The sequence below is a fragment of the Cervus canadensis genome, chromosome 32 (assembly GCF_019320065.1).
Source record: "Cervus canadensis isolate Bull #8, Minnesota chromosome 32, ASM1932006v1, whole genome shotgun sequence".
In the NCBI taxonomy this organism is placed as follows: Eukaryota; Metazoa; Chordata; class Mammalia; order Artiodactyla; family Cervidae; genus Cervus; species Cervus canadensis.
Genome location: NC_057417.1, coordinates 5,183,591 through 5,205,901, shown reverse-complemented (window position 1 = coordinate 5,205,901; position 22,311 = coordinate 5,183,591). Strand labels below are relative to the sequence as shown.

Genomic DNA, 22,311 nt, shown 5'->3' with positions numbered 1-22,311 from the left:
TAGATGAGGAATTTGGTCAGATATCCATGGTGATCAGATACTGAGGGTGGGGGATGCTGGCTAAACTGGCATAACAGCATTCTTGCTAAGGCTGGGCCATGCGAAAAAGAACAAGGGAGCCTCAAAACTGAGTTCTCCTTGGGAAGAGAGTTTAGAGGAGCTGATTAAAGTTTGGCCAAGGAAAGAGCCTTTGTCAACCCTTAAAACAGCTCTACGAAATAATGTTATTCCCTTTTACAGATGAGAACACTGGGGAGTAGAGAGTCTGGCCAGCCGTAGACTCAGTTCTCTGTGCTTAGGCAGCATACTTTACCGAGGGCACGGTGTGAGTACATTAATCTGCCGTAGATCTGACTACTTTTTGCCAATCAGCAGTCACACAATTTTTAACTTGTACCTCAATTCCAGCTCCTTGGAGAATTGACTAACTACCTCTTCGAGGTAATGCTCCAAGGCCTCCCAAAATGAAATCCACATCTTTTCAAGTGAAGGGGATCAGGACAGGCCACCCTGAAACATTCCACTTTGGCTTAAGCATCATTTTGAACTGAAGACATATGTGCTCCTGAAATCCCTCATCTACCGAAAAGTAGAACCTCCTGAAAGAATTCAGTTGTCCTAAGTCCCCTCTCCAGGAGCCACTTGAATCTTCTCCTGAGGGGAGAAGTCAGTACCCCACCTAGACAGACATTGTCACAAGACTGTCCTGTCTCCCATCTAACCTTTTAAGGACTCGTCAAGCTTTCCAAAGCATCATTTCTTCTCTATAGATACTCATTCTCCCACTTCTATTTCCCCTACTAAGGAACATAGATCTCAAATTCTAACTACTCCTCTGTGCTAGTTGTTATTGCTTAATTGCTCAGTTGGGTCCAAGTCTTTTAAGACCCTATGGACTGTAGCCCACCGGCCTCCTCTGTTCATGGGATACTCCAGGCAAGAATACTGGAGTGGGTTGCCATGCCTCCTCCAGGGGATCTCCCCAACCCAGGAATCAACCTCTCATCTCTTTCGTCTCCTGCATTGGCAGGTGGGTTCTTTACCACTGAGCCACCAGGGAAGCCCCCCGAGATACTTACCTTTCTCCCACGTACATGTGCAGTGTGCATGCTAGCACAGTTCTATTTGATTGATCCTTGTTTTTTTTTTCTATTGAAGGATAATTGCTTTACAGAATTTTGTTGTTTTCTGTCAAAGCTCAACATGAATCAGCCATGGGTATAAATATATCCCCCTCCTTTTGAAGCTCCCTCCCATCTCCCTTCCATCCCACCCCTCTAGGTTGATTCAGAGCCCCTGTTTGAGTTTCCTGAGACACACAGCAAATTCCTGTTGGCTATCTATTTTACATATGGTAATGTAAGTTTCCACATTACTCTTTCCATACATCTCACCCTCTCCTCCCCTCTCCTCACGTCCACAAGCCTATCCTCTATGTCTGTTTCTCCACTGCTGCCCTGTAAGTAAATTCTTCAGTACCATTTTTCTAGATTCCATATATATGTGTTGGAATACGGTATTTATCTTTCTCTTTTTGATTCACTTCACTCTATATAATAGCTTCTAGGTTCATCCACCTCATTAGAACTGACTCAAATGTGTTCCTTTTTATGGCTGAGTAATATTCCATTGTGTATACATACCACAACTTCTTTATCCATTCATCTGTTGATGGACATCTAGGTTGCTTCCATGTTCTAGCTATTGTAAATAGTGCAGCAACGAACAATGGGATACATGTATCTCTTTCAATTTTTATTTCCTCAGGGTATATGCCTAGGAGTGGGATTGCTGCGTCATATGGTGGTTTTATTCCTAGTACTTTAAGGAATCTCCATACTGTCTTCCATAGTGGCTGTATCAATTTACATTCCCACCAACAGTGCAAGAGAGTTCCCTTTTCTCCACACCCTTTCCAGCACTTATTGTTTGTAGACTTTTTGATGAGGGCCATTCTGACCAGTGTGAGGTGATATCTTATTGTAGTTTTGATTAAAAATACAGAACGCTTCACAAATTTGCGTGTCGTCCTTGCACAGGGGCCATGCTAATCCTCTCTGTATCATTCCAATTTTAGTATATGTGCTGCCGAAGTGAGCACTGACTGATCCTTGTTAATCGGTCTTTTGTTGGTCTCATTTACAGGGCCCCAGCTGAAAACGCCTAAGATAGGTAGAGGGAAAAGATTTTTTTCTTCTCCTACACAATTCAGACCACCTTAAACCCACCCTCCCTGTTTGGTGAAAGTCCATCCAGTCTTTTTTGCACAGTGAAGCAACAAGTAATTAAAAACCAGTTCTATTTATCCAGAGACAAACTTCATGACTTGGTCACATTTTCTGATGTCTCTACTCAGAGGTCTGGAGCCTAAAGGGTTGGGAGGAAAGGTTATACTGGATAGCACGCAGTTTCTTTGTGGGTTTTGTTTTGGTTTGTTTTGTTTTGGGGTTTTTTTTGCTTTTTTTTTTAAGCTAGAGAATTCACTTGGAGAAGGAAATGGCAACCTTCTCCAGTATTCTTGCCTCAGAAACCCCATGGACAGAGGAACCTGGAAGGCCACAGTCCATGGGGTCGCCAACAGTTGGACACGACTTAGCAACTAAGTAACAGAGAGCTTTTACAAAAACAGGGGGAGGAGCAAGATCAGGTTCTAGAAAGAAATACCTGGTTAAAGATTGTGAGTCTAAGTCACAAAGATGGTTAAAGATTGTTAGGCAATAAAATTCATGACTAAGTTATTTGGGGTAAATGTTAACTTCACAGGCAGGGCCATTAATCAGATAAAACCACCAATTAACAAAGACATCAAACAACAAAATTCCACTTCTGTAGACAAGTTGCTCAAGTCTGTTACCTGTTATCTGCACAGTGGAACTTGGCCTTGTCCCAATTTTCAGACAACTTTTATCTTCTCAACAAATAACCCTCTTTACATCCCCAGCCACTTCTCACACCCCAGTTTCTCGGGTAAAGATGTCCATTGTGAAAATTAAGGCCTTTTTAACACATAAAACATAAAATCTTTCCTATCACACAACTCAATTTGCAGTATTTCTTGACTCTTACTGCTACATAGATATAAACAGCACATGTCAAAATTTGAATCGAACTATCCTTGCCCTTCTGGCCTCTTCCTTGGTCTATTTTGAATGGTTTTCTTGTTATCACATCAGATGTAATGGCAGTATCTGTTACGATCCTCTGAGTAGCAAGCAGTGGACATCCATGTTCACTGTCTTGAACAATAAGAAAGACATGCATGCTAAATGCCATCATTCATGTCCAACTCTCTGTGACCCTATGGGCTATAGTCTGTCAAGACTCCTCTGTCCTGGGATTCTTCCAGGCAACAATACTGGAATGGGTTTCCATACCCTTCTCCTTAGGATCTTCCCAACCCAGGGGTCAAACCTGCAGCTCTATGACTCCTGCATTGGCAGGTGGGTTCTTTAACACTAATGCCACCTGGGAAGCCCCTAATAAGGATATATCACCCCACAAAATTAATAAGCCCAGCAACAGAGAGCATTTTGCTGAGACTGATACAGCAGCTCAGCCATATCACCAATGACCTGGTTTCTTTTGATTTTTCTTCAATTTCCCTAAAACTGACTTCAAAGTAAGACTAAGAAGGGGTTCAGAACATTGCACTCCCAAACACGTCACTTTGACATATTGATCAACTTAAGCTGCTGATACCTGAGAAACAGCAGATGCAGGAAGGTCTCCGTGACCACTGCTTTCTTTTTTTTTTTAATATGTATTATTTATTTACTTGTCTGTGCTGGGTCTTAGTTGTGATCTAGTTCCCTAACCAGGGATCCAACCCAGGCCATCTCCATTGGGAGGAGGAGTCTTAGCCACTGTACTACCAGGACAATCCCTACAAACATTCTTAAGACAGTCATGACTCCTGAGAAATAAAACAGTTTTTGCTGGTTGCCTGAAGTTGATCAGGTACCACCCCCAAATCTGTAGGTGGGGTCTCAATCCTGCCTCAACTGTTTGGCTAATTTTGTTTAAGAAAATTCAGTGGACTGATGCCAATAGGAAGGAAATAGGTGATAGGCAACAAGCAACAGGATTCAATTACAATAGCCTAACTTTTAATTGCGAACACTGTACCTCTACCTTCTAAAACACATGGAGACAAAAGATTTAAATATTGGTGGGAAGCTTTCTGGGCTTCCCAGATGGTGCTAGTGGTAAAGAACCTGCCTGCCCATGTAGGAGGCATAAGAGAGCAGGTTTGATCCCTGGGTCAGGAAGATTCCCTGGAGGGAGGCCCTAGAAACCCACTACAGTTTTCTTGCCTGGAGAATCCCATGGACAGAGGAGTCTGGCAGGCTACAGTCCACAGGGCTGCAAGGAGCCAGACACTAAGAAAGTAACTTACCACGCATGCACACAAAACTGTAAAAGTGCTTCTGTTCAAAAACAGTATGGAAGTTCTTCAAAAGAACTAAAAATAGAACTACCATACAATCCAGCAATTCCACTCCTGGGTATATATCCAAAGATGAAAATACTATTTCAAAAAGATATATATACCCCAATGTTAATAGCAGCATTATTTACAATAGCCATGACATGGAAGCAACCTAACCATCCATCAAGAGATGAATGGATAAAGAAAATGTGATGTGTGTATATACCCTAAAAAAGAATGGAACCCTAAAAAAGAATGAAATTCTGCCACTTGCAACAATGCAGATAGACCTATAGAGTATTATGCTTAATGGAATAAGTCAGAAAAAGACAAATACTCTATGTTATCACTTATATGTGGAATCTAAAAAATAAAACACACTAATATATATAACAAAAGAGAAACAGACTCAGATATGGAAAACTAACTAACGGTCATCAGTGGGGAGTGGGAAGGGGTGGGGGGGCAATACAGGGAGTGGTATGGGATTTAGAGATACAAACTATTATGTTAAAAATAGATAAGCAACAAGCTTATATTGCACAGCACAGGGAAATATAACCATTATTTTACAATAACTTTAAATAGAGCTTAAAAATATTGAATCACTGTTGTACACCTGTAACTAATATAATACTGTAAATCAACTATACTTCAGTAAAGCATATGGGATGACAGTATCCACACCAGGCCCGGAACAGTGTTTACTGGAGGAAATAACAGAGACGGGGCAATGGAGTTGTGTGACCCCCCTCCCCTCCAATGCCCATTTTCATAAGGGAGTAGAAAACAGACTTTGCAGAGTCAGACAAGGGTCCAGGAGATGAACCCTAACCTCCTGGCTTACCAGCTCTGTGGCTAAGGATGCACCAGCCTCCCTTTAACATGACCTTGGTCTGTGGTCCAAGTCTTGAAGATAGGGTCATTTAGTATGACAGACCACCTCGGCCTTGTTCTACCACATCAGGACACTGCCAGAAAGGTTATTCTTTTCCCTCTCAGCTTAAACCAGTTTCTGTAACCCAAACAGACTCTTTCCATAGGAAGCTAACTTCGTCTTTAGGAGGCCAGTCTGCAGGGAAGCAGAACCTGGACAAGTTAATCCTTGCCTCTCCGTCCACCCCTTGATTTCAAAGGATAGTTTCTGTGTGTCCTATTCCTCTCCACTACCTGACTTGTACCTGTACCCGTTGAACGCATAGGGTTGTAAAGCCAAGTCTCTGGCTTTGTTGTAGTAGATACTGAAGGATGGTTAAAACAGTGAGCAGCCAAAGAATTAATACCTGAGGGACTTCCCTGCCAGTGCAATGGCTAAGACTCTGTGCTTCTGAAACCCATCTGGATGAGATGAGGTCAGGGTGTATGTATCGTACCCAAGCTCACGGCCCCGATGAGGAAGAGGAATTTTCTCAACCGAGCTGGGCAGTTAGCAGCAGCCACTCGAGGTTTGTGACAAGGAAGGAGCATTTTACTAGAAAGAAAAGAGAAAGACAGCTGACATAAACATCAGAAGTGGATAACAGAGAATACCCCCATCATTATCTTGAGTAGAGCATTATATACTTTTCAAAAGACTATCTCAAGGTCGTAAAAGTTTAACCAGACCCTTTCCCAAGGCATACATCTGAGGTAACATCAGTACAAGATTAGCCAGCAGGAACAAGTTCCTGCTAAGAAGGAAAAACATGCTTTCAAACAAGATATACTGTTGCTACATAATCATTAACATAGGGCCTACCTGTGACTGCTAACACAAAGAAAATGTATACCTCCCTAAGAGCCTTGGACTACTTATCAACCTGCCTGAAGTTAACTATATCACTTCTAATTCAGGGGGCCGAGTTCAATCGCTGGTCAGGGAACTAGATTCCACATGCCACAACGAAGAACCAGTATAGCCAAATAAATAAGTATTTAAAAAAAAAAATAAGAAGAACGCTAAAGTCTCCCAAAAACCAGGAATTAAGGGATCCCAGAGCAGATAAGACCAGAGGTTCCAGGCTGCTGATCGGGGCACCTTACTCAGTCATTTGACCTGTTTCTATATATAGGAGTCTGACTGTTCTACCTTGCCACCAGTGTGACTCTAAGCACAACAGTTTGGTCAGGGTACAATCCAGCCCTTATCTAGTTTGCTAGAATGCTGAAACTTGAGCCACTTCACTTGCTTATCTGGTCTAGCAGCAACAGATCCCACATGGATCTCACCAGTTCATGAACCCCTCAAACTCAGAAATGAAACCTCATGCGAAGCTGAAGTTTCATGTGTTGGACTGGCCAAAAAGTCCACTCAGCTTTTTCTGTAAGATGGAATCACCCTACAGTATTTGGCCAACTCAATACTTTGTATAGCAACCACTTCCATGCCCAAGGATGGTTGTGGATCCTAGGAGGGAGTCCTGGAAAATGTGGATGGCTACCCCAGAGTGAAGACCATATTCACTAAAGGCAGACTGGAGATGACTATCTGTCTGGACAGTTAGAAAAGTCCAAGGACACATAGTTCATTCCAGGAAGTCATATTCATGGTCATTGTCAGAGGTGTCTCTACTGGAAGCTGGAAGCTTTGAGTAGTTAAATAAGACTGAATCTGTAGCTATGACTGAGGAGTGTGCATGGCCTGGAGAGGAGACGAGGTGCTTTGTAAGCCGAAACCTGGGCCCTTTCTCAGTGGTTTCATGGGCAGGCATTAGGTAGGGTAACATGACAGAGGATGCCAAGGGACAAAGAGGACTGGGAGCAGCCTGGCGTGGTGGTACTCTCCCCGCCACATCTGAGTCTGGACTAATCCTCCTCATCTCCAGCCCACCTTAGAGGCTATCGGGGGGAAGAAGTTTTCCTCTACCCTTCTTGGTTCTTCCAGCTGGTCTAAGACTTAAGATGACACGAGACATGGGACTCGCCTGGAAGTCCAGTGCTTAATACCCCGAGCTCCCAGATATTAGCGTATGTAAAATAATAGCCAAGGGGAATTTTCTGTACGGTTCAGGGAACTCAAACCTGGGCTCTGTGACAACCCAGAGGCGTGCGATGGGGAGGGAGGTGGGAGCGGGGTCTAACAGGGAGGGGACATATGCATACCTATGACCGATTCATGTTGATATTTGGCAGAAAACAATAAAATTCTGTAAAGCAATTACCCTTCAATTAAAAAATAAATAAATTAACAACAAAAAAAAAAGACCCCAAGCTCCCAGTACAGCAGGCCCAGCTTCAATCTCTGGTCAGGGAACTAAGATTCCACATGCCGCATGGAATGGCCAAAAAAATGTGTGTGAGTTGCTTACTTGTGTCTGACTCTTTTCGACCCCACGGACTGTAGCTGGCTAGTCTCCTATGTCCATGGAATTCTCCTGGCAAGAATACCGGAGTGGGTTGCCATTCCCTCCTCCAGGGGATCTTCCCGAACCAGGGATCAAACCTGTGTTTTCTGCATTGCAGACAGATTTTTTCTCATCTGAGCCACCAGGGAAGTCCCCCCCAAAAAATGAATAAATAAAAATTAAAAGACATCAATTTTTTTAAATATCAAATTTATATTTTAAAATGACATGAGATAGATTAACAGAAGAAAAATAAACAAAAGTTCAATAACATGGAAAGACCCAGGAAAACTGAGCAACTCACCAAAATGGTTAAAAATCTTAAATGCAAAAGAGAGTGAAGATAAAAGAGAATTTTAGAAGTAGTGGTTTGGGACTTCAAAAGTGAGGAAGGCAATTGACATTGAGATGGAAAAGCAAATGTTTGCTAAACAAATGTCTGCGGGGCCTTGCAGTCCATGAGACAGAGAGTGGACTCTGCTCTCTAAGAGTTTCCCCCACCATGCCTACTCCATATTCTTCTCAGTTACCTCTGGTAAGAGCTCCACTCTGGGAATAGGCTTTCTACCTAAATTCTTTCAAGCAGTTAGGGAAAAGGTCAACGTTTCTTCTTGAGTCTTTGGGTGGACCCTGAATGTTTTCAATTCTAAATAATCCGGAGGAACTTCTCTGGTGGTCCAAAGGTTAAGAATCCGCCTGCTGATGCAGGAGACACAGATTTAATCCCTGGTCCAGGAAGATTCCCCCATGCCTCGGAGCAACTAAGTCCGTGGGCCACAACTACTGAGCCTGAGCTCTAGAGCCCATGCTCCGCAACAAGAGAAACCACGCAGTGAGGAGCCCACGCACCACAATTAGAGATAGCCCACTGCACAACGGAGACCCAGCACGCCCAAGATGAATAAAATTTAAAAACCAAACAAAAACAAATAATTCGCACGTCAAAGAGACATTCTGGGGTGGTGAGGCATGCTCGCCTACAAATTTTGCTCTGCTCTCAAAACAATCAACCTAGGGAGCCTTTTCTCCAGCTTCAGATTAGGTTATATTTTCACAAACACCAGAGGAAGTGCTCGGCTTGTGTTTGAAAGAATGTCAAACAGAAATAACTGCTTTTACATACTAGAATCACATTCAGGGCAATAAGATGGATATTCATCCGATGATAAGCATCACTTCCAAAGTGAGGCCTGGGGATTACAGCAGATTCCTGTCCCCGATTCAAGCTCAGGAGGAGCACAGACAAAGGCCACCGAGTGCAAAATCGTGGGCAACAGTTACAGTGCTTTTTTTCTGGTAGCCGTCGCACTCTCTCTCCTAAGCATTATTCATTTAAATTCATGTGACTTCACCTGACAGTCTGTTTTTTTGTGTGTAATTAGCTGATGTTGCAGTTTGTCTATAAATTCAAGGAGAAATAAAGCAATTCCTGCCAACCAAAGGCCCTTCTACACCAACAGGAAAATACAGTATAATACAAAGTAAGCATGATAGTATGTACGCGAAAGCCAGGCAGCACGAAACTGACTGCAAAGTCTGAACAGAATCTGACATCAATGTATATAGAAAATTATAGGCAAGAATAATTAAAACCACCTTCATCTCTGAGATTGTCTCTATATACCTTCAAAGTTAACCCTGAGGGTAAATGTGTTTACAGCTTAAAGGATCAGAAAGCCCGCAGATTTGTATTGCAAAATCAAAAGGTTAGCCCCTCTACGGGGCCTATTCTGTTTCCCAGAAACATCCCAAGGTGAGGGAGAGGAGGTGTGTGTGGGGGGGAGGCGAGGAGTTTTCCTGGACCTTCTTAGAGACTCTAGGTCTAAAAATTGAACCCACAGAGACTGGAGAAGAGCATACAAACTTATTTAATATAAATTTTATGTGACACTGGAGCCTTCATAAGGAAATGAAGACCTTAAGAGACAGAACACAGTACTTTTAAACCAGGTTTGATGAAGGGGTGAAGGAGGAAACAGACAGAACAGGCTCCCACTTGAAAGCAGGACTCCATCTTGGGCCGGACTGTGGACTTTTGAGCTCTACACCCAGTGTCTATGGAAACAACATCCCAACTGGAAAACCAGGCCCCTGGAAGGAAGAGCCCCAGGGCTCATACCTAGACTCTCCTCCACCTAAAAGAATACCCTAATTATCTGTGTAACCGAATAGAATCATAAATTCTATTATGCTTACTGGGGTATGACCACAGGCCTATTGATAATGGTCCACTGTTAACTACCTAGGCTTAAGGCATAGGAATTACAGGTTAACTTTGACTGTATCTTTCTTTTCCTTTGTTCAGACTAGTTTCAGGGAATTTAGGGAGGTGGGTTTGGGCACGTACACTTAGGGTATATAAGGTTTTCACAAAAACTGGTCAGGGTCCTTGGCTAAGAGGAGACTCTGCCTTGGGCTCGCGGGTGTAATAAACTGCACTCCACTATCTGCATTGTCCTTCTGAGTGAGTTTGTTTCCCGGAACGCATGGCTACAACAGGTGGACAGTCGTGGAGGACAAGTTAAGGAGTTGTTGTTTAGTCGCTAAGTCCTGTTTGACTCTTTTGTGACCCCATGGACTGCAGCACCCTAGGCTTCTCTGTCCATGAGATTTCCCAGGCAAGGATTGTAGGGTAAGGGAATTAGAGAAGGCGAGGTTTGGAGAAAGAACGAGACCGGCACTTCACAAGAACAGATCACCTTTAATGAGGGAGAAGGGGCCGCAGTCAGATTAGTGAGCAGCTGCACCAACCCAAGAAAAGAGTAAGGGTATACAGGCATATATGTGGAAATGTCTTAAGGGGGGCTGTTCTTCAAGGTTGTTCGGATTAGTTATCTCTTAAGTGGCTGGGGCTAGGAATTCTGGAGATCGGCCAGAGGCTGGGACTGGCTGGGAGCTGGGCATAATCAACCTTAATGTCCATTTTTTTTCTTCGGGTGAGAGAGTTTTTTGTTTTGCATAGAATAGTGGGGAGGACCCAGAGGGGAGTTTTAACTTCAGGCTATTTTGAGCCGTGTAACTTTCCTTCAAGGATACTGGAGTGGATTGCCATTTCCTTCTCCAGGGGATCTTCCTGACCGATGGGCTGAACCCAAGGCTCCTGTGTGGCAGGGGGAGTCTACTTCTAGCCACCTGGGAAGCCCTAGTCATGGAGCGCGAGGTCTAACTGGAGTAAATTGGGGGAAACTTAGCAGACGGGTTGGTTAGGATTCTTCCTGGTGTCCCTCTGTCTTCAGAGACAAGAATGCTCCTTTCCCAGGTATAGGGAGGGCACTTCTCACCTGAGGGTTTTATGACCTATTTCTGGAAATGAAGGTGGGGAAGAGGAGGAGAAGGTCCCAGCAACTTCGCTTCTTCTACTGTTTACTCAAACACTTTCAGCTTAAAATACTCTACGTGTCAAGGTACCATGTTTCAGGCCAGTGTGTCCTGAACCCATCAGAGGCAATTACCTCCCTTCTATTTTTTAAACAAAGAAAGCTTGCTCATCTTACCCTGATGTGGCCTGCTCCTGTCTTTCCTGCAATTGCTACTAATCACCTAGTAGAACAAATCATACAAAAACTGCCGGTATATATTTTATATACATCTTTATATATTTATAGAAGTAATACACAAACATATGCCAGTAAAATTTTTTTGAAAAATACAGAAGTGTATAGAATGGAAAGGTAAAATTTTCTTCCTCCCCCACCCTCCCCCATAGCCCACTTTGCCCCCACTCCTTCTGTTTCTTTAGAAGGGACTCACCTATTTTTATGTATATCAAGAAACAAAGACAGAAGTGGTCTGAATGGTTAGGTAGATTCTCTGGCTTCCTGGGTCTTTTGCACCTCAAAGACATTAAGGCCATCAAATCAGAGTCTGTGGCATTGAAGGCCATTTATTGCATGAGGTTTTTCATTTATTCATAATGAATTTTATCTGAAACTCATACCTTGCCAGACATTAACCTTGACAGCTTGATCAACGAATCGAGAAGATCTGTGATGGAGTCCTGGTCTAATTAAGATTTCTGGGCTTGTACTGATGAATTTTGACAAATTAAAAGATCCTGGGAATTTTCCCTGGTGGTCCAGTGGTTAGGACACAGCGCTTTCACTGCAGTGGCCTGGGTTCAATCCCTGGTCTGGGAACTAAGATCCTGTTGGCTGTGCAACGCGGCCAAAAAAAGAAAAAAAGAAAAGATATTAAAGATGCCTCTTCTCTGCCTTTTTTCCTTTCTCCCTCTGTTGCAGAAACCAATACTTGAGAAACCAAGCACCATATTCGGAGAATCGGAGAACTCAGGTTTATTAGGCTGGTGGGCCCAGAGGAGTTAACACTCCAAGCTCTGAGCCCGGAACAAAGGGGTTACAGAGTTTTTATATACAGATTATAGGGGCAAAACTAGCTGCTAATAGGCTGCTTTAAACTAAGGGGTTTCCCGTGAGGAAGGAGCAGCAGTCAAGATGGGGAGGGGGATGCCTGACCTTTACACAGACAGGCATGATTAAGCAGGTTTGCAGGGGCTGGGCAACTGCAAAGAGCAGGACAAGGATGAGTCAGATAAACTCCAGTTCCTAGCATTGTTAAGTCCCCACTTTCTGAGACTAGGTGACCTACGTCATCCAGACTTTGTAAGGAGCAAGCTGAGTTACAGAGGCAGAAGGAGCAGGAGGTTATGTAAAATTTTAACTTTTCCTCTTCACCTCCTCTTCCCTTTCTCCACACTGGGAATATTCTTCCTGACCAGTTTCACACCTGCCGAAGTCTCCAATTACTGCCTTCTTTAGTGTAAGGTAAGGGAACTAGAGAGGGCAAGGTTCGGACAAAGAACCAGACGGATACTCTGCAGAAACAGATCACTTTTAAAGAGGCGAGAAGGGGCAGCAGTCGGACCAATGAGCTGCTATGCTGTCAAGAGTAGGTGTATATATAGAAAACATATATATGCGGAGATATATTGTTTTGAGGGGGTCTGTTTTTCCTCAAGATTATTTTGATTAGTTAGCTTCTAACAACTTGGGCAAGGAATTCCTGAGACTGCCCGGAGACTGGGACCGGCTGGAGGCTGAACGTAATCAATCTTAATGTTCATTCCTTTCTCTGGGGGGAGAAAGTTCTTTATTCTGCAGAGAATGGGAGAAAGATCCAGAGGGGAGTTTTAACTCCAGGCTGTTTTGAGCTGTGTAGCTGTCCTTCAATTAGATAACTCTGACGCTCAATCCACTCTACAGCCTAGCACATGCTGACAAGTCTCAGCAAGACTGGCAGCCCAGAGTGCCTCCACCACCCAACCCAACATCCGAACAGAAACCGGAATATAACCCTGGAATTCACCCTCTTCTCGGTCCCCCACATCAAACTGATGTCCAAGTCCAGTGCCTTCTACTTCCTTGTTCGCTCTTAAATACAGAACTTTACAACAAGTGGGCCCCGCACACTGCTGTGCCCCAGACACGGTGAGGGTGGGCTGAATTATCAGTGCGGCAGCTGCAGGAGGTAAGGGGCAGATCCCCAGGCCTGGTGGCCCTGGTCCTGCAACAGCTTGGAGCGGGGCTTGGGATCCCAGCAGGAGACTGGGCTGGGTCATGGTGGTGAGAGCACCAGATCCTAGCCACTAGATCAGAAAAGAATTCTCACAAGGGCAGAAAGTAGTAAAACAAAGTATTTATTAGGAAGGAAAAAAAGAGTACATGTGGATAGGCACATGGGCAGACTCAGAGGGAGAGCGAGCCGCTGAATTGCGTTCTCGTGGCAGTTTTAATTACTTTCATGAGGCATTTCTTCCAGGTTTTCTTTGACCAATCATTTTGGTTTGCCTGGTTCACCGTCCATATTTGCTGTATCTCAGGATCCTCCCAGGTGTGCACACGCCACCTCTCTTAGCCAAAATGAATTTTACCGAAAAGGCACATGGGTAGGGAACATCCCTTGACCTAACTCCCCTTTGGCCTCCAAGGAGTCTTTTCTGGGCTTGTGTGGTCAGGGAGGTCTCCTGACTTTGAGAATAAGAAATAAGTGATCTGGGCAGGGCCCAGTCTCCTCCCTTAATTGTTCTATTCTCATCTTGGAGTTTCATCCCACAGGGAATGAATCTCTAAGCGCTTTACCCTGGAGGGCGGGTGGGGATAGGGTGGAGGGGAATATGCCTGTGCCTTAGCCCCAACTTATGAGCACTGCCTTCCAAGCACTCTAATGCACAAGATGTACAACATCACTTTTTTTCCCCAAAGAAGGAAAGATTTATTACTTGCAGCAAGTAAGGAGAACACTTGCTTTCCCAAAGCAGTGTCTCAATAGCATCACTTTTCTGTATTCTGTGTCCTCTCCTCTCCATCTCCACGGCCATTGTGACTATGGTCCCCATCTGGTGTCATCTCTCTGCTTCAAGCCTGCCCATCCACTCCACACTCCACACCAGAGCCTGCCCCTGACTATACACTTTCCTGCTTCCCTGTCATCCACAGGATAAACAACCAGGCTGTTGGACTCTTCTGTACTCATTTAACTTTTCCTGCCTTCTCTCTCCCTCCATTCCCTTCTTCCCCTACTTTCTAGGCATGCCAAACCACAGATTTATCCATTATTCCTTCAGTGCCATTCCAAAAATCAAAAGCCAAAATCGTTTTAACAACCAAACATTTTCCTTTCTTTCACAGCAAATTTGTTTCGTAGCAAATGACTGACTGGTGGCTATTTATGGTCTTAATTTGTTACACTTAGTGTACATATTTGTACATTTTCCCTACAGATGAATTAATAGTTTGCAATACTCACTGAGAAGTTATGAAAATATGCATAGGTACCTGTAAAGGCGAGTGCGGAGAAAGAGACAGAGCCGGACAGTCAGGCAAAGAAAAGGAAATTTATTAAAGGGAAACAAAAGGGTGACTGGCCCTTGAGAAGAACCAACAGCCTACCCTTCTGATGGATCCCCTCTTTTTTTTTTTTTTTTTTTGTTTTGCATAACTGAAATTTTTTATTTGTTAAACAGAATTTTGATGGATCCCTGTTATACTCCACAGAGGGAAAATCAGGTCCCCTGAAGGGGGTGGTTAGTTTATCTTTAGCCTGCAACTAGAGCCTGACAGTCACGTAGTCTTGACAGACACAGACGTGTCACACAGTCTTGGGAAACTAAGTGCCAGGGGCGAAAACAGCATGTTGCTTGAGCAATGGAGTCAGTCTCATGGGTCACCATGATGTCTTCTTTAGTTTGCAAGGTCAACACAATGATCCATTTTAACAATGAGTCCCCATGCAGACCCTATCAGTATCAAATTGCCAACATCTGTTGGATCATAGAAAAAGTAAGAGAATTCCGGAAAAACATCTACTTCTGCTTTATTGACTATGCTAAAGACTTCGACTGTGTGGATCACAACAAACTGTGGAAAATTCTTAAAGAGATGGGAATACCAGATCACCTTAACTGCCTCCTGAGAAACCTGTATGCAGGTCAAGAAGCAACAGTTAGAACCAGACATGGAACAACGGACTGGTTCCAAATAGGGAAAGGAGTATGTCAAGGCTGTGTATTGTCACCCTGCTTATTGAACTTGTATGCAGAGTACATCATGCGAAATGCCAGGTTGGATGAAACTCAAGCTGGAATCAAGATTAATGGGAGAAATATCAATAACCTCAGATATGCAGATGACTTTACCACCAGCACGACTGGCTTACCAGGTGGCACAAGTGGTAAAGAACTCCCTTGCCAAAAATGCAGGAGACTTCAGAGAACAGGATTGGATCCCTGGGTTGGGAAGATCTCCTGGAGAAGGAAGTGGCAACCCACTCCAGTATTCTTACCTGGAGAATCCCATGGACTAAGGAGTCTGGCGGGCTACATTCCATGGGGTCTCAAAAGATCGAACACAACTGAGGTGACTTAGCACGCATGCACATGCAGAGGACACCACCCTTACTGCAGAAAGCGAAAAGGAGCTAAAGAGCCTCTTGATGAAGGTGAAAGAGGAGAGTGAAAAAATTGGCTTCAAAGTTAACTCAACATTCAAAAAACTAAGATCGTGGAATCCAGTCCCATCACTTCATGGCAAATAGATGGGGAAACAATGAAAACAGTGACAGACTTTATTTTCTTGGGCTCCAAAATCATTGCAGATGGTGACTGCAGCCATGAAATTAAAAGATGCTTGCTCCTTGGGAGAAAAATTATGGCCAACCTAGAGAGCATATTAAAAAGCAGAAACATGACTCTGCCAACAAAAGTCTATCTAGTCAAAGCTATGGTTTTTCCAATAGTCATGTATGGATGTGAGAGTTGGACCATAAAGAAGGCTGAGCACTGAAGAACTGACGCTTTTGAACTGTGGTGTTGGAGAAGACTCTTCAGAGTCCCTTGGACTGCAAGGAGATAAAATCAGTCAATTTTAAAGGAAAAAGAAAGAAAAGATAGTGCTAAGTCGTGTCCGACTCTTGTGATCCCATGAACTGTAGCCTACCAGGATCCTCTTTCCATGGGACTCTTCGGGCAAGAATACTAGAGTGGGTTGCCATTTCCTTCTCCAAAAGTTTCTCAATCGTGTCCAACTCTTTGCAACCCCATGGACTATACTGTCCATGGAATTCTCCAGGCCAGAATACTGGAGTGGGTAGCCTTTCCGTTCTCCAGGGGATCTTCCCAACCCAGGGATCGAACCCAGGTCTTCCGCATTACAGGTGGATTCTTTACCAGCTGAGCCACAAGGAAAGCCCAAGAATATTGGAGTGGGTAGCCTATTCCTTCTCCAGTGAATCTTCCTGACCCAGGAATTGACCTGGGGTCTCCTGCATTGCAGGCGGATTCTTTACCAACTGAACTATCAGGGAAGCCCAATCCTAAAGGAAATCAATCCTAAATATTCATTGGAAGGACTGACACCGAAGTTGAAGTTCCAATACTTTGGGCCACCTGATGCAAAGAGCTGACTCATTAGAAAAGACCCTGCTGCTATGAAAGATTGAAGACAGGAGGAGAAGGGGGTGACAGAGGATGAGATGTTTGGACAGCATCACCGATTCAATGAAGATGAGTTTGAGCAAACTCCAGGAGATGGTGAAGGAGAGGGAAGCCTGGTGTGCTACAGTCCATGGGGTCACAAAGAGCTGGACATGATTGAGTAACTAAACAAAAATTCTAAAATAAAAAATTCTGACTTCTGAAATACAGTTCACCGTTAGGATTTTGAATAAGTGAGAGTGGACCTATAACAGATGCTGGAATCCTTTGGGCAGGAGGTCCCAGTTCCTTTCCACCTGAGCTTCTCCTCCAGACCCTCTCCACGGGTTGAGCAGCCTTGCTCACAGCATGGCATCTGGGTTGCAAGAAGGGGACAGAGGGAAAGGAAGTGGAAGCGGTCCATTTCTTTCTTTACATTTATTTATGTACGTATCTATTTATTTATTTATTGTTCGTTGCAACAGGATTTTAGTTCCCCGACCAAGAATCAAACTCCTGCCGCCTACAGTAGAAGCATGGAGCCTTAACCACTGAACTGTTCGGGAATTCCCCCAGCTGTCCATTTCTAAAGCACAGCATCACTTCCACCTCTTCTTTCACCTATCACTTCCACCTACACGTTACTAGTCACAGATCTTGATGGGAGGAGTGTCACAGAATTTTGCAACGTTTTATTAAACAACCAGAATACTACTACTCACTCTTCAAGTAGCAGTTCCAACACCATCCCCTCTGAGAACTTTCCTGAACTTCTTGTAAGAATGCAAAATACTCCTCCTTTGTATTTACCTACGGTGCGTAGAGAATTTCCTTTTTTTAAATCAACTTTACTGAGACAGAAATATAACATACATACATATTATACATACATATTAAACATAATACACATACAATGAAATTCCCCTATTGTAAGGCTACGGTTTGATGGGGTTTTGGCGAATGTATACATGTATATAATCACCACCACAATCAAGATCTAGAAAATTACCATTAAACTAAAAAGCTCCCGCCCGCGAAAGAGCTGTGTTGAGGCTTTTGTTGCTCTTGTTTTTTCTGCTGCTGTTTTCTTGTTCATTATTTGTTTGTGTGATTGGTTGGTTGGCTGGTTTGAGCTAGGAAAAGGGGAAGTGAGAGTGAAGAAAATCTATGATTACAGTCTACTCTTCTGAATTAAGGGACATAGATGGAACCATGTATTTGCCCTCTGCTGCTAACCCTAAAGGGGCTTCCCCAGTGGCTTGGTGGTGAAGAATCCACCTGCGATGCAGGAGCCTCAGGAGACTCAGGTTCAATCCCTGGGTCTGGAAGATCCCCTGGAGGAGGGCATTGCAGCCCACCCCAGTATTCTTGCCTGGAGAATCCCATGGACAGAGAAGACAGGTGGGCCACAGTCACAGGGTTGCAAAGAATCCGACACAGCTGAAGCACCTGCGTACACACACAAGCCAACCATAAAAGCTGGGTAGTTACAAGCATTGCTATGTTTTGTCTCACTGAGCAAGTTGGGTACGAAGAGGAAAATTTAAAACTTACACCCAGGTAGAAATAACTTCACGCTCCTTCTGCTTCTGTAACTCAGCTTGCTCCTTGCAAAGTCGGGTAAGATACATAGTTTCAGCAGAGGTGGGGGGCGGGGGATGGAAATTTACAATGCTAGGAGCTGAAGCTTACCTCACCCTTGTCCTACTTTTGAAATTGCCCAGCCCCTGTACTCCTGTTTAACCATGTTTGTTTGTGTAAAGGTCAGGCATCCCGTCTTGCTGTGTCCTAACTACTGTTCCCCACTGCACAAAACCACTAGTTTAAACGAACCTATTATCAGTCAGCACTGCCCAGTAAAGTCTGATGTCATGCACTGCCTATAAAAACTCTGTAACCCCTTTGTTCCAGCCTCAGAGCTGGAAGTGTTAACTCCTCTGGGCCTGGGGGCATAATCAAGTTCTCCAGCTTTCCCAGTGTGGCGCTTGGTTTCCTGATGGTCCAGCTTCTGCAACAGGTGGAGTAACGGTCAGGTCTCCAGCTCTGCAAGCACAAGGTACATTCAATCTCATTTCTGCTTAAAATGCTCCAGTGGCTTCATGCTCTTTTGAATGAAATTTAACTCCCTTGCCCCAGATGACACCACGGTGACCTGGCCTCTGGGACTCACTCTGCCATGGTCACATGGCCATCCTTCAGTTTTCCAACTCAGTGTGTTCCTACCTCAGGACCTTTGCACTAGCTGTTCCCCCTTTCTGTCAATCAAATAGCTCTTTTTCAATGTCACCTCCTCAGAAAAGCTGAACCTGAATTCCTGACCCAAATACATTCTCTTGAGTATCACAGGATGAGTATGAAGAGTCCACGTTTGAACAGGGAATGTGGAAATACCTGGATCTCAGGCCCCATGTCTAGTGTGTATTCAGGTAATAAGCTGTATCTTAGGGCTAAGGACCCCTGGTGACACTCTGTCAGTGAAATCAAACTTGTGACAAAACACATGATTGTAGCATTGATCATACAGTATTAAAATTACTGATTTACTTGTGCACCTTAATTTCAGACGACAAATCCCTTGAGGACATAAACTGTTCTTGGTCACTGAGACCCTGGCACACAACAGATATGCTCATTAAATATATACTGAATGACTAAAGAAATAAATGAGTAAAACTGTTGATGCGAATAATAAATAATCAATAAGGAACAGAAGAGGGTTTTATCTGAGCCAAACTGAGGACTATAGCCCAGGAGATGATCTCTCAGTAGTTCTGAGAAATTGCTCCGGTGGAAGCTTGGTTTTCAGCACAGTTTTATACCAGAACAAACATCAAACACGACAGGGGTGCATTCCTGCAAGGTTTCAAAAGAGATAGATTCATATGTACACAGAGAACGTCTATGATCCTGGGGTCTGGGAATGGAACCTTCTCTTCAAGGGAGTGCTAACACTGGACCCATAGGAAGGAAGTCATTTTATCCTTATTCTCAAAGAGGAACATTCTTTACCTGAATGGTTAAGGCTAATATACAACGTCTGTTTGACAGGACAATAAGTCAGGCAGTTGTAGTTCACACAAAGTTTAAGGCCGAATCATGTGTAAGCCAGAATGAAATCCCCATACTTGAATATCTGAACTTTTTTTCCATCAAAACCTATAATGCTAAAACTGACCAGTTTAATGTGAGAAGCCACAGTCACTGATTGAGTCTTTGAGTTAACTCCTAACAAGAATTTTGTAATTTCTCTGTTGGTCTCTTACTCTAGTTGCTGCATGTGATGGTTAATTTTATGTGTCAGCCTGACTAGGCTAAGGGATACCCAGATAGCTGGAAAGATATTTTTTTCATCTTATAATAATCAATTTTTGACCCCTTGGCTAGATATTTAGCATATGTAGAAGTGGAATTATTGAGTGGTATGATAAACATGTTTAATTATATATATCAATATATATGTCGGGTCTTCCATGATAGCTCAGTTGGTAGAGAATCTGCCTGCAATGCAGGAGACCTGACTTCGATCCCTGGGTTAGGAAGATCCCTTGGAGAAGGGAAAGGCTATGCACTCCAGTTATTCTGGCCTGGAGAATTCCATGGACAGTATAGTCCACGGGATTGCAAAGAGTCAGACACGACTGAGCAACTTTCACTTTCACACTAAATATATATTTGAATTATATACACATATATATACACACACACATATATATATATGTGCATGCTAAGTCACTTCAGTCTTGTCCAACTCTTTGCGGCACTTTCGTCTCAAGTTCAAAGGATTTGTTAACAAAATAGGCCACTCGTTATATACAAATAAATAATGCCAATATTTATTAGAGAATTATCTATTTTTCATTCAATATACTAACATTAAAAGAAAAGAGAAATAGAAACAGCAGAGGATACATCACCAAATTGAGTTTTGACCGACATCCAGATTCAAACAGTGCTGGGAAGTCATGTGTCACAGCACATCTTGAGTCCCAGTTTGGAAAAGTTCCCAGGCAGCACAACCACTCTGTAGGTGAGACTTCAAACATTGTGTTCTGGGTTCCTGTTTATACTTCCAGGACACAAACTGATATCATCATTAATCTGTGAGTAAATAGCAGCTCTGGTTTCACGTTAATGTTGTTTGTTTCATCTTATAAAGATTGGAATGTTGTTAAGCCTGGGGCTTGGTTGGCCAGAGCCCCTCCAGGGGCTCAGGAATCTCAAGATTTATCCCCCATCTTATCTATGGGGCTGCAAGTCTTGCACTCACAGCAGGAAGTCACTCACAGTCAGGGCAGTGTCCAGGCAGATTAGAAGCAAGGTCAGAGGCCTACTCTGTTTTGTCTCTGAAGCCTAAACAAGACTATTTAATTTCCCTCTGGCTCTATGGACTGTAGCCCATCAGGCTCCTCTGTCCATTAGATTCTCCAGGCAAGAATACTGGAGTGGGTTGCCATGCCCTTCTCCAGAGGATCTTCCAGACCCAGGAATCAAATCCACATCTCCTGTGGTTCCTGCATTGCAGGCAGCTTCTTTACTGCGAGCCACTGGGGAAACCCCATATGTGTGTGTGTATGTGTCTGTGTGTAATACTGCCAAGTTATTTTCCAAAGTGGTTGTACTATTTTACATTTCCACCAGCAAAAGATAAGAATCCAGTTGCTAGACATCTTCATTAACCCTTCGTATTGTGCATCGTTTTTTTAAATTGGGAGTATAGTGATTGACAATATTTCAGTTGTTCAGCAAAGTACTTCAGTTATACCTACATGTATACATTCTTTTTCAGACTTTTTTTCATTATAGATCACTACAAGATACTGAATATAGTTCCTTTTGCTATACAGTAGGTCCTTGCTATTTTGTGTATCCTTTAAATTTTGGACATTCTACATACTGAGTGTTAGGTAGTTAGAATAGGGAAAAGGAGTCCAGAATGGCGATGGCTAAAAGACCTGGAAGGGAAAAGCCCGCGAAAATAGAACAAAGGAAGGTCTGAGGACCGGAGTGAGAACCTCAGATAAAACAAACAGCACTCCTGGCTGGCCCAATTTAATAGGACAGGCCCAGGGAGAGAAGAACATATAAAAAGAGGAGCCAAAGCTTCTCTTTCTCTCTCTCTCTCCCTCTGTCTCCCGCCCTCTCCCGCCACGCGCTATGCCGCTCTTCTCTTCGTGTCTTTGGATCGATGTGCCCTCACGCCTTGAAGATGGATTTTCCTGCTATCTTCTAAATAAAATAGAGCTGTAACCCTGAGCTGTACAGCTAAATAAAATAGAGCTGTAACACGGTCCATTCGAGACCCGAGAGCTATAACACGGTCTGTCCAAAACCCAAGAGCTGTGACCCGCCGAGGGGGCTTTAATATGCGTCACTCCAAATCTTTGTTGTGACGAGACAAAAACCGAGGCGCATATACTCGCCTGACATCTATGGTGCCATGACTCAGGTTTAACCTGGCGAAAACAACCTCCTGCGCGGAAGAGGCCAAACACAGCAGGAGCCCAACTCAGCGAAGCTCCCGCGGTAGAAACGGAACGCGAAGAAAACCCAGCGCGGGTAAGGCTCATTGTGTTGGAAACCTGAACAGAGGAAAATGAACTCGGCAGAAAGCTCACATGGCTCAGCCTCAGATT

The 22,311-nt window shown here is 43.7% G+C and overlaps 1 non-coding gene across 1 annotated transcript; it reads right to left on the bottom strand.

Moving 5' to 3' along the window:
* Positions 1-1,994: 1,994 nt before the first annotated feature.
* Positions 1,995-2,101, bottom strand: LOC122433696. The gene has a single exon (XR_006267178.1). It is a non-coding gene; the product is annotated as a U6 spliceosomal RNA (small nuclear RNA).
* Between the last annotated feature and the right edge of the window lie 20,210 nt (positions 2,102-22,311).